Source organism: Triticum dicoccoides, chromosome 7A (assembly GCF_002162155.2).
Source record: "Triticum dicoccoides isolate Atlit2015 ecotype Zavitan chromosome 7A, WEW_v2.0, whole genome shotgun sequence".
NCBI classification, from domain to species: domain Eukaryota; kingdom Viridiplantae; phylum Streptophyta; class Magnoliopsida; order Poales; family Poaceae; genus Triticum; species Triticum dicoccoides.
In genome coordinates this window covers 298077794-298089608 of record NC_041392.1, presented here as the reverse complement: position 1 = coordinate 298089608, position 11815 = coordinate 298077794, and positions in this window count along the sequence as shown.

The following is an 11815-nucleotide window of genomic DNA, read 5'->3' as shown; positions in this document are numbered from 1 at the left end:
GGGGTTGGATGAACAGTTCCCGGTGGGGGTGGATGAACAGGACCCCGTGGTGTTGCCTCTAGATGAACAGGACCCCGATCGATCGAGCTGGTTGGGGCTAGATGAACAGGACCCCGTGGAGGGCTGGATGAACAGGACCACCCCGTGGAGGGCTGGATGAACAGTAGACGGTGGAAGGCAGGATGAACAGTAGCCCGTGGAGGGGTGGTTGAATAGGAGCCCGTGGAGAGGGCTGGTTGAACAGTAGCCGGTGGAGTAGCGCACAGTGGAGGCTGGATGAATAGGAGCCCGTGGATGAACAGTCGCAGGTGGAGGCTGGAGGAGGTCGACGGTGGATGAGCAGTAGCTCGTGGAGGCTGGAGGGGGTCGACGGTGGAGATTAAAAGTATCCCGTGGAGTCACGTTTTGCGGTACGCCACACCCCTCCTGATGAACAGGACCCCCGTTTCGACCGTAGCGCTCCAACACAAGTTCGTTTCCTCCGTTTTGCGGTACACCGCACCCCTCCCGATGAACAAGACCCCCGTTTCGACCGTAGGAGGTCCGTTTCCTCCGTTTTGCGGCACGCCAGACCCCTCCCGATCAACAAGACCCCATTCCGAATGTAGGAGGTCCGTTTCCTCTGTTGTGCGGTACACCAGGCCTCGTTTCCATCGCCTGTTCCGTCCAAGCCCTCCCGATGAACACAGCCACACATTCCGTTCCAACCCAGCCGGTTGGCTCCCACGCGTTCCGTTGCCTCCCGATGAACACGACACATTCTGTTGCCTCCCCATGAACACAACGCATTCCGTTGCCTCCCCATGAACAAGACACATTCCGTTGCCTCCCCATGAACATGATGACGACGCTGTTTCTCCGTTCCGACCCAGCCATGTACACGAGCCCTAGCCGTATGTATGCGCGAGTAGGCATTCGAGACCCCTCCCATATGTACACATACGTGGCCGTATTTTCTTTCTTGCACCCTGGCCGCTGTACGTACGTGTACATGCTATGTGCGCGCCTCTACTACAACACGTGCGCGCCTCTACTACGACACGTGCGCGCCTCTACATCGACCAGTATGTAGGTACACGTTCGCGACCAGAATGACAACGCTACGTACGCTTTGACCAGGTGGGTCCCGACTGTCAGGCACTTCCTTGCCTACGAAGATGTAGTTGGTGGGTCCCAGCAGTCAGGGGGCGAATCGTTTTATTTGCCCGGACGCACTTCCTTGCGTGCGAAGATGTAGCTGGTGGGTCCCAGCAGTCAGGGGGAAACGTTTTTTTCGCGAAATACAGTGGCCCGTCCGATGGGTCCCAGCTGTTAGGTGGAGGAATCATTATTTTCCGCATAATAAGGAGGCACTTCCTTGCTGAAGCCGTGGACCCAGCTGTCAGCCTCTCCACGTACAGTCCACGTTCGATGGAAGTCGTTCCTTGACCACGTTGACCACGTCACGCCGAGAGCACCAGGGCGGTGGACGACGGCGAGGCCTAGGAAGGGGACGACACAGAGGTAGGGAAGACTCGACAGTTGTTTCCCACGCGGAGGGGAGTATGACTGTACGAGGGTTTACTGGTTCGTCTGCCATTGCTGAAGAATAACAACAGGTGTGGGTGGTAGAGGGATGGCTAGGCCAGCGATGGGAGTATGGTCGGGCGGTGAGACCTGCACGGCAGCATAGCCGGCCACGAGGAGGAGGGAGTAGGCAGTCCCGCCGGCGCTTGTTTGAGCGGCTGGAGCAGGAAGAGCAGAGATTGAAGAAGCACAACGGCCGTTGGATGGACATCCAACAATCAGTGCTTGTGTGTCAACCTTTTTTTAGGAAAGCCTCAAATATGTGGAAAACAGCATACATCCCATCTGCCATTATTTCTAATAATTTACAGCCCATTTGCTAATTCTTAAGGTTTTTTTGGAGCCCACATTCTTTTTGTTAGCATTACAGCCCATATTGCGGCAATGGTTAAAAAATTATACGAAATTTTGCATATTTCGGTGCGGTCCGAACTGTTTTTAATCCCGAAATTTCGACTCACATTCAAACTAATTTTAAAAATAAATGTATATCAATATAAAATCCAACAAATTCTCCACGCATAAAAATTAATGTAATTTAAAATCTTGAAATGAAAAAAAGATATTTGAAACTAATTGCTGGTTTGATGTGTTTTAAAAATGTACAACCCATTTCTCATTACTGATGGGCCATTTTCTCGGCCAGCCGAATGAAAGCTCTCCTCGTCTTGAAAGATTTGCAGCCCAATAGGCCTGACAAAGCGACTTACTTGGCAAATCACAAAAAACTGGGCTGTGGTCGTGGACCCAGCTATCAGCCTCTCCACGTACAGTACTCTTCCGATGGAAGTCGTTCCTTGACCACGTTGACCACGCCATGCGGAGAGCACCACAGCAGTGGGCGACGGCGAGGCCTAGGAAGGGGACGACGCGGCAGTGGAAGCCCGTGCGGAGAGGACTACGAGGGTTCACTGGTTCGGCTACGGTGTGAGGCTGCCATCGCCGAAGGGCCTAGCCAGCAGTGGGAATAGTAGGGGGCGGTGAGGCCTCTACGGCAGCACAGCCGACCACGGGAGGCAGGAGCATGCGGCACGACCGGCGCTGCTTTGGGCGGCTGGAGCAAGAAGACTAGAGGTTGAAGAAGCACTACGGCCGTTGGATGGACATCGTACGGTCACTGGAGCTAGAATCGTTCATATTGACTAAGTTGACAAAGCCCTTCGTCCCCGTCAACTTAGGAGGCCCACAAGTCAGCCTCCCAGCAAGGTGGTCCCAGCTAGCCCGGGGAGTATTCATTTTTTTGTGCGTAATAAGGAGGCACTTCCGGTGGGTCCGAGCTGACAGCGCGGGGGGGGGGGATGTTTTTTTCGCGAAATACGGTGGCCCGTCTGGTGGGTCCCAGCAGTCAGGGGGAAATGATTTTTTTCGCAAAATACTGGTGGCCGTCCGGTGGGTCCCCGCTGTCAGGTGGAGGAATAATTATTTTGCACGTAATAAGGAGGCACTTCCTTGCTGCGGCCGTGGACCCAGCTGTCAGCCTCTCCACGTACAGTCCACGTCCGATAGAAGCCGTTCCTTGACCATGTTGACCACGCCGCGCCGAGAGCACCAGGGCGGTGGACGACGGCGAGGCCTAGGAAGGGGACGACGCGGAGCCGAGGAAGACGCGGCAGTGGATGCCCACGCGTAGAGGAGTATGAGGGTTCACTGGTTCGCTGCGGTGTGAGGCTGCCGTTGCCGCAGAATAACAGGGGGTGTGGGTGAGTAGAGGGATGGCCTGGCCAGCGGTGGGAGTAGTAGGGGGCGGTGAGGCCTCTGCCGCATCACAGCCGGCCACGAGAGGCAGGAGCACGAGGCACGACCGGCGCTGGTTTGGGCGTCTGGAGCAAGAAGACCAGAGGTTGAAGAAGCACTACGGCCGTTGGATGGACATTGTATGGTCACTGGAGCTAGAATCGTGCATATTGACTAAGTTGACAAAGCCCTTCGTCCCCGTCAACTTAGTAGGCCCACAAGTCAGCCTGCCACTAAGGTGGGTCCCAGCTAGCAGGGGGGTATTCGTTTTTTTGTGCGTAATAAGGAGGCACTTCCGGTGGGTCCGAGCTGACAGCAGGGGAACGTTTTTTTCGCGAAATACGGTGGCCTGTTGGGTGGGTCCCAGCAGTCAGGGGCAAACTTTTTTTCGTGATATACTGGTGGGCATTCGGTGGGTCCCTTCTGTGAGGTGGAGGAATAATTATTTTCCGCGTAATAAGGAGGCACTTCCTTGCGGCTGCCATGGACCCAGCTGTCAGCCTCTCCACGTACAGTATTCTTCCGATGGAATTCGGTCGTTGACCACATTGACCACGCCGCGCCGACAGCACCACGGCGGTGGACGACGGTGAGGCCTAGGAAGGGGACGACGCAAAGCCGGGGAAGACGCGGCAGTGGATGCCCACGCAGAGAGGAGTACGAGGGTTCACTGGTTCAGCTGCGCTGCCGTCGCCAGAGAATAACAGTGGGTGTGGGTGAGTGGAGTGGAGGGATGGCCTGGCCAGTGGTGGGAGTAGTATGGGGGCGGCGAGGCCTCCGCGGTAGCACATCCGGCCATGGGAGGCAGGAGCAGGCGGCACGAACGGCGCTGCTTTGGGCGGCTGGAGCAAGAAGACTAGAGGTTGAAGAAGCACTACGGCCGTTGGATGGACATCGTACGGTCAGTCGAGCTAGAATCGTGCATATTGACTAAGTTGACAAAGCCCTTCGTCCCCGTCAACTTAGTAGGCCCACTATACTGGGTCCCAACTAGCAGGGGGTAATTCATTTTTTTGTGCGTAATAAGGAGGCACTTCCTTGCATGCGAAGATATAGCTGGTGGGTCTGAGCTGTCAGCGGCGGTAATGTTTTTTTCGCGAAATACAGAGGCCGTTTCGGTGGGTCCCAGATGTCAGGTGGAGGAAATCATTATTTTGCGCGTAATAAGGAGGCATTTCCTTGCGTGCGGACGTGGACCCAGCTGTCAGCCTCTCCACGTACAGTCCACTTCAGATGCATGTTGGTCGTTGACCACGCTGACCACGCCACGCCGAGAGCACCAGGGCGGTGGACGACGGTGAGGCCTAGGAAGGGAACGACACGGAGGCAGGGAAGACTCGGCCGTTGTTTTTGTTTCCCACGCGGAGGAGAGTACGACTGTACGAGGGTTTACTGGTTCGTCTGCCGTCGCCGGAGAATAACAGCAGGTGTGGGTGAGTAGAGGGATGGCTAGGCCAGCGATGGGAGTACGGTGGGGCGGTGAGGCCTACGCGACAGCACAGTCGGCCGCGGGGAGGAGGGAGCAGGCAGTCCCGCCGGTGCTTGTTTGAGCGGCTGGAGCAGGAAGAGCAGAGATTGAAGAAGCACGACGGCCGTTGGATGGACATCCAACAGTATACATGCCATCTGTGGAAAGCCTCAAATCTGTGGAAAACAGCATACAACCCATCTGCCATTATTTCAAATAATTTATAGCCCATTTGCTAATTCTTACGGGTTTTTGGAGCCCATATTCTTTATGTTAGCATTACAGCCCATATTGTGGCCACGGTTAAAAAATTATACGAAATTTTGCATATGTCGGTGCGGTCTGAACTGTTTTTAATCTCGAAATTTCGAGTCACATTCAGACCGATTTTAAAAATAAATGTATATCAATATAAAATCCAATAAATTGTCCACGCATAAAAATCAATGCAATTTAAAAGCTCTAAATGAAAAAAAGATATTTGAAAATAATTGCCGGTTTGATGTGTTTTAAAAATGTACAACCCATTTCTCATTACTGATAGGCCATTTTCTCGGCCAGCTGAATGAAGCTCTCCTCGTCTTGAAAGATTTGCAGCCCAGCAGGCCTGATAAAGCGACTTACTTGACAAATCACAAAAGAACTGGGCTAGCCATTTTCAGAAAAAAAAACTACTAGGCTGGTCTGTGGTAAACATAAAAGAAAAGGCTGTCTAGACAAGCCAGAGTGTCCCGCACAGCCCAGTTGACACCCTGCTTCCGTCTCAAAAACAAATTAGATAAATGCCACTCCAATTATGGCGATTCATAAAAATGCCACTGCAATTTTTTGCAAACTTTGAAAAACACCACTGCAGTTTGCAAACTTTGAAAAACGCCACTCCAGACTTCGAAAAATGCCACTAGAAATGGCATGAAATGGCATTTTTCAAAGTTTGGAAATTGCAGTGGCATTTCTTGGATACACCAGATTTGGAGTGGCATTTATCAAATTAACCCAAAACAAAAATAACTGAGCGAGCTGCTGGGTCCCTGGTGTCAGCCGCTCATTGTGCAATTCTCTCATTTATTGACTACGTTGACAATGGCATGGGACCTAGATGTCAGAAATCCACTAGGAGGAGCCATTTTTTTATTGGCTTGAAATAAGGAGGCACTGCTTGCTTACTGCCACGACCTCCGCAGGTCCCTGTTGTCATCCTCTCCACGTACAGTACCAGTTAGTCGTGCTTCAAAACTGATCGACACGCCATTAAAAAAATAAAGGTCGATAACTAATGTGGCACCTCGGGCCAACGCGGCCAGATCGCATTTTGCACGAGAAATTACACACCATGTTTCGTTGACATGTGGTCCCGTTCCAACATATCAGTGAGACGTCGACGAGTAGTAGGAGTATTTCTGAACGGACATGTAGGCCGGGGCGCCTCTTCCTGAACCGTGGCAAACTCGCAACTGTCCACCGACTCTTCGCCTTTCCCTCTCGATTTGGAACTGCTGTCGCACGCTCTTCCTCTCCCTCCTCCATTTTCCTTCAGCCCTTCACCCTTTCTTCTGCCATTGTTCGATCGTCTTCTCTATGGAGGGAACAGGCTGCGACCCCGTTATTCTTGCCCTGATCTGAAAGATGACGTGGTGGAGGAACTCATTGATCGGTGCGACGTCATCACCTCGGCTAGCATGGCAGGTTCATTCAAGCCCATTATCGACTCAACTAATAACATCATTACAAAGAACCCAAGAGTCAAGGAGCGGTTTGATCTCCCCTATCTTCTTCGCCGTGACCCTGATGACTGACGCCGGCACGATGGAGGCCTCACCCTGTGCAAGTTGATGCCGCTTGATAATGATACGTACGATGTTAAGATGCCATCGCTTGAGGGCAAGGCTTGGGCGGGCGCAAATGGAGATTGGGTTGTTTACATTGGGTCCAACTGCGAGTGGGAACTTGTGAATGCGTACACTCGTCACCGGGTTCCACTTCCAAAAATCTCAGCACACTGCCCAGAGGTTGAGCACACCGGTAATGTACGCGCGTTCAAATACGATCATGGTGACTGTCTTCTATGGAAGATAGCAATTTGTCGAGTTCCCAACCGCTCTTGGAATTACAACAACTATGAAGTTGTTGCTATCTTCTACAAGCTTGTTGCCATCCTTAGTGGTTTGACTCGATGGACATTGCTCAAAAATCAGTTTCTATGCACGAATGAGTACTGTGATGCAATTCAATACGAGGGCCTTGTGTTTGCTGCCACCACTCGTGGCACTCTTTTTGCATGGTATCCTCGTAGTTTCGGTACCTTTATCTTCCACCGTAATTATAATTGTTTCATCCACATGCATGCGGGTTAGCAAGTTTCCCTTTACTAATTAACCTTCTTCTTGTGTTTCCAAGGTCCTATGAACATCCCACCACCTATACTTGAAATTTTTTATAACCAAGGGGGAGATGCCGATGGTGATGATCACGAGCAGCGCCCATATACTCTGTGGCGCCTGGCAACTAATTTCGATGGATCACCTCTTCTTGTGTGTATATAGCCCACTGATGATGTTATTGCTAAGGAAGCAGGTGTCTCCCATGGTCGCACTCTCCAGACCTATTCCAACACCCGTTGCATGGTATTCAAGATGGATACTAGTGTGCTAGTGCCAACTCCTTCTCCCTGGCACAGAATTGATAGTCTTGGAGAAAACTCGCTCTTCCTTGGACAAAACTATTCGATGATGGTGAAAGGCAATCCAACTGATGTTGACACATTTATGAGAAGCAACTGTGTCTATACCTCGGACATTTGGGTGGTTCCCTACCCTGGTACTGATATAGTAGGCCGCTTCAGCCTGGATGATCAGTCCTGCGTTGGTCTCCAGATCAACAACAGATGGCCCGTCCCAGAGAATCACTTGTGGTTCAAAGCAAGCGTTTCCAACGCTGCGGAATGGTTGAGTTGAAGTTCATTTCATGGCTTGTTATTTGTTGTGTGGTGAAAACTTTAGTATTTATAATGTATCCTCGTTGTCGATGTGGGTTGATGACCTGTTGCATGTAATAAAATGATATGCCTATGATAAACTTACTAAATTTATGAATGGCTTTTGACTCGCTTCTCTGAGTGAGTGGTGCGACGAGGCAAAACAATATTTTCCGAATACATAATTGTACGTGCATTGCAACAGGTTATCGGATGAGGCCAATCAACAATAGTAGTACACTGTTTGTACTAGCTTCACATGCTTCGCATGTCAGGCGGGTGTTTTTACTGTAGCCATATGTTAATGTGTTCACTGTACGTAACCAGCACCTGGAATCCTCGATACTAGTACTATATAGTAGGAGTAAGTAGTAGGAGTAGTAGGGTGGCATGGGCCAGAACAAGCACTCACGTCCAGGAGTACGGCACATGCCACCACCACGACATCCATCTAACACCATATTATTTCTTGGAGTCCGTGCTAGAGCAATCTCTTCAACCTCGTCGTTTCTCTAACTTCAGCCATCGCGCGGCGGGCGAGGTGGGGGTTTGCCGATAGTTGGTTTCCTTAACTGCGGTCCCACTTGTAAGGCCAACTCCAATGCACGACCCAAATGGACCTCCATTTTGCACGAACTCCAACAATAATTTTGACTAGAAAAGCAGGACCAAAGAAAACAAGAACCCAAAGAATACATTTTACTACTCCTGTAAGTTGGATTAGTGCCTTCTCGATGCATTCATTGTTGATCTGCGGAGGCTCGATCTTGCGTGCTTCTTTCTTCTTCGAGTGTAAAGAAGTAGATGTTGCTTCCTCGCATCTAGTCTCATGTCTAGCCTCTATTCTAGTAGGAGTATCAACAAGTGCACTAATCTCATCCGAGAGCAGAACCGAAGATTTGGTCGGGTTCTTCCTCCTTTTGCCGACACGTGGGACATCCAGCATCCAGGTCGTGTCATGAAAGAAAATGGAGTGGTAGTTGAAGCCACGAGATGTGCATCTTGGGTTAAACTGTAAATGGAATCTTACTACTCTTGAGTAACTCCAAAAGCGGCCACCGAAGATCTTTATTGGATTTGTTTTTCATCACCAGCACGTCGAGGTGAAAGATGTGCAGGTTCAGTGGGTCCTCTTGCATTTTCACTGACATGTGGGGCCGCATGTGAGCAAACAGACGATGGGCTCCGTGCGTCCGCTGGCTGGCTGAGAAGAGAGATAGAGGAGGGCTGAGCACAGACTGTAGGAAATTTGTTCTACGTACCTCGATATAGGCTCGATATAGTGGGGTGGCATGGGCCATAACTAGCATTCACGTCTAGCAGTACGGCACACGCCACCCACATGAGTCCCATCCGACACCAATTTTCGTGGAGTCCGTGCTACAGCCATCTCTTCTCCCTCCTGTTTTCTCAGCCATCGCGCGGTGGGCGGGGTGGGGGTTTGCCGATAGTCGGCTTGCTCAACTGCGGTCCCACTTGTAAGTGAAAATGCAACACCGCACGCATTCCCGCTTGAGCGGCGTGCTGGACCAACCGTATGGGGGCACGACGCGAACACGGCAGGCTTTTCCTTTTGAACTCATAACTTGTAAAATTTGGTTCTGCTCCATGGAGCGACCAATAGATAGAAAATAACGATTTTGCCTAGAGTAATGAGAAGTTTGGTTCTGGCGCCGTTCATGCATGGAGTATGTACGAAAATTATGAAGTTGATGCGAAAGGTAAGATAATTACTGTAGTATCATATACTACTACATGGATTTGACGAAAAGATAAAAATACATACGGATCCATCAACGTTCAACGATATCCTCACGCCCTAGTGCGCCGGGTCACCAACCGACGTGTGAGGAGCAGTGGCGTTGGCGGCGAGCTCAACGTGCTTCTAAACAGTGCCGTCCAAGGTTGCCCTGCGCTCCAAGAAGTCCAGCGTCCTATCGTCCTCCTCTTGCATGTAGTAGTCCTTGTGGACGATTTGCGCGTAGATGTGGGTGATTATGTCGATGGTGTCTTGCTGCGCCAGGCGCTGCGCGGCGAGCGCGACCTAGAGGTGGACATTCTCCGGCGCAACGGCAGGGCCACCAGTGCGTCGAAGAGGTTGTTACCATAGTGGCCGTTGAGGGTGGCGGGCATTGCAGAGCCTGGGCACGTCGGCTGGAGGCTTACGTCAAAGTCGTCCGCAAGCTTCTTGACGACGGTGAACTTGTCGAGGAAATCGACGAGGACCTCGTCGAACAAGGAGACGAAGCTATCATCCAAGCGGCCCCTCGCCCTGGCGGCCTCAAGCAATACTACCTGGAGACGTTCCTCGGTGCCGGGCCGCAGGCCGGCGTCGTGGACCATCTGGCACAGCCGGCTGATGCTCGCGCTCATCGCCTCCATGGGTCTAGCGTAGCTTCTAGTCAACTGATCTTGTGATTCGAGTGATCACTTAGCCCTTGGTTAGCGTGCGTAGGTGCGTAGGATTTCATACTACTCCTCGGCCCTCTACTGCACCTACCTTTGGCTGTATGATAGGTGGGCCAGCCACCCCCTGGTGCCACGTGTCATTCACCCAAAGGCAGTTGCCGTAAGTCAATGAAGCTGCGTCCCCCTCCGTGTCGGTGTAGTATAGTCATCTCACCGGACCTCTAGTTGGGGCCAAACGAGAGAAGTTTGATGTTTACTGGTTTTTTGGTCCCCTTTGCATTTTGCGCCAAGTTTTGACCTTTGATTTAACTAATAAAATGTTAATGCATGTAAACAAAAATGTTGTGTAAGTCACCTTATGAAAACCAAATAATCCGAAAATACTTAGGCACGGTGCATTAACTCCCTCCTTGTTTCTTATTTCGTGACATATCAACCAATGAGAGATGTGGGCTATGCATGCTTTCAATGACTTGAGACTACCAAACATGACATGCAGTGTTTAGTTCATTGCATGTAATCCTATTAGTACTCTAGTTATGAGTAGCCAAAAAACATTAAGTTCTCTCGCCGATAGGAATAAAACACCATGTATTTATTTACAGAGGGAGTAGTACATTTTTGGTGACATGCATTACTAGATATTGCTAGTCAAATACTAAATCCAGATGGACGTGGTAGTACTCCTAAATCCAGAAGGTGGTGCTACTAGTACTAGTAGTAGTACTACGAATGTAGGAGTAGTAGTAGGAGTACTAGCACTGTACTATCCGTTGGTCAAATTATTACGTGGCCCTCCTTACAGTGAAGTGACAAGACCCTGCGCCGGAGATGACACCTGAGTATAGGTGCCGTGTTCGGCATACCATAGTCAGCCTCACCGTCTGCAGTCACTATCATCATGGCTGTAGAGCTAGCCTGCTTACAACTAGCCCTGTTCAACATAATTTCCCGTGCGTAGATGCCCGTGCATTGCACGGAACACCAAGATTGGGGGTGGACGGCTCCGGCAGCGGCCATCGCGCCAGATTTTTCCACGGCCTTCTACTCCTAGATGTGGTGGGGAGGAGATGAGGCTGATTGTGAGAGACAAGGAGTTGTTTGTAAATAGGGAACAAGTGCGGGCATCTTTTTGCAAAAATGGAGAAGCTTGGTTTGTATGCGTCAGATCTAGATCCGACGGATATTGGTGAAAGATGGGAGGCACAACATCATCACCAACTCAGGACCTGTTTGATTCACAGGATTTTGAAAATGCAGGAATAGGACACGACAATATTACAAGTTTCAAACTGATATTACAAATGTTAGGAGTAATGCTGCACCTACGAAGAGGGAATTACTAGGAAGTTTACGTAAGAACTTTCGTTACTTTAGGTGGATGCAACATTATCGTACAAACTAAAATCCACCGCCCTAACAAGTCACTAATGGGCAAATAAGTTTTTGAGTCTCTGGCCACTTGATGTTTCAAAAACAAATTCAGCTTCTGCGGAGAAATGAGCTCCACCGTGTACCCGCGCGAGTGTGGCTGGGCACGAAGCGTGAGTACGTGCATGGTGCACCTATTCTCTTCTTGTATACATACACCACCTACGTGGGGTTGTGTGAGAGAGATACAAACCTAGAGAGATATAGTGTGTGGGTTCTTGAGAGTTTTGTGT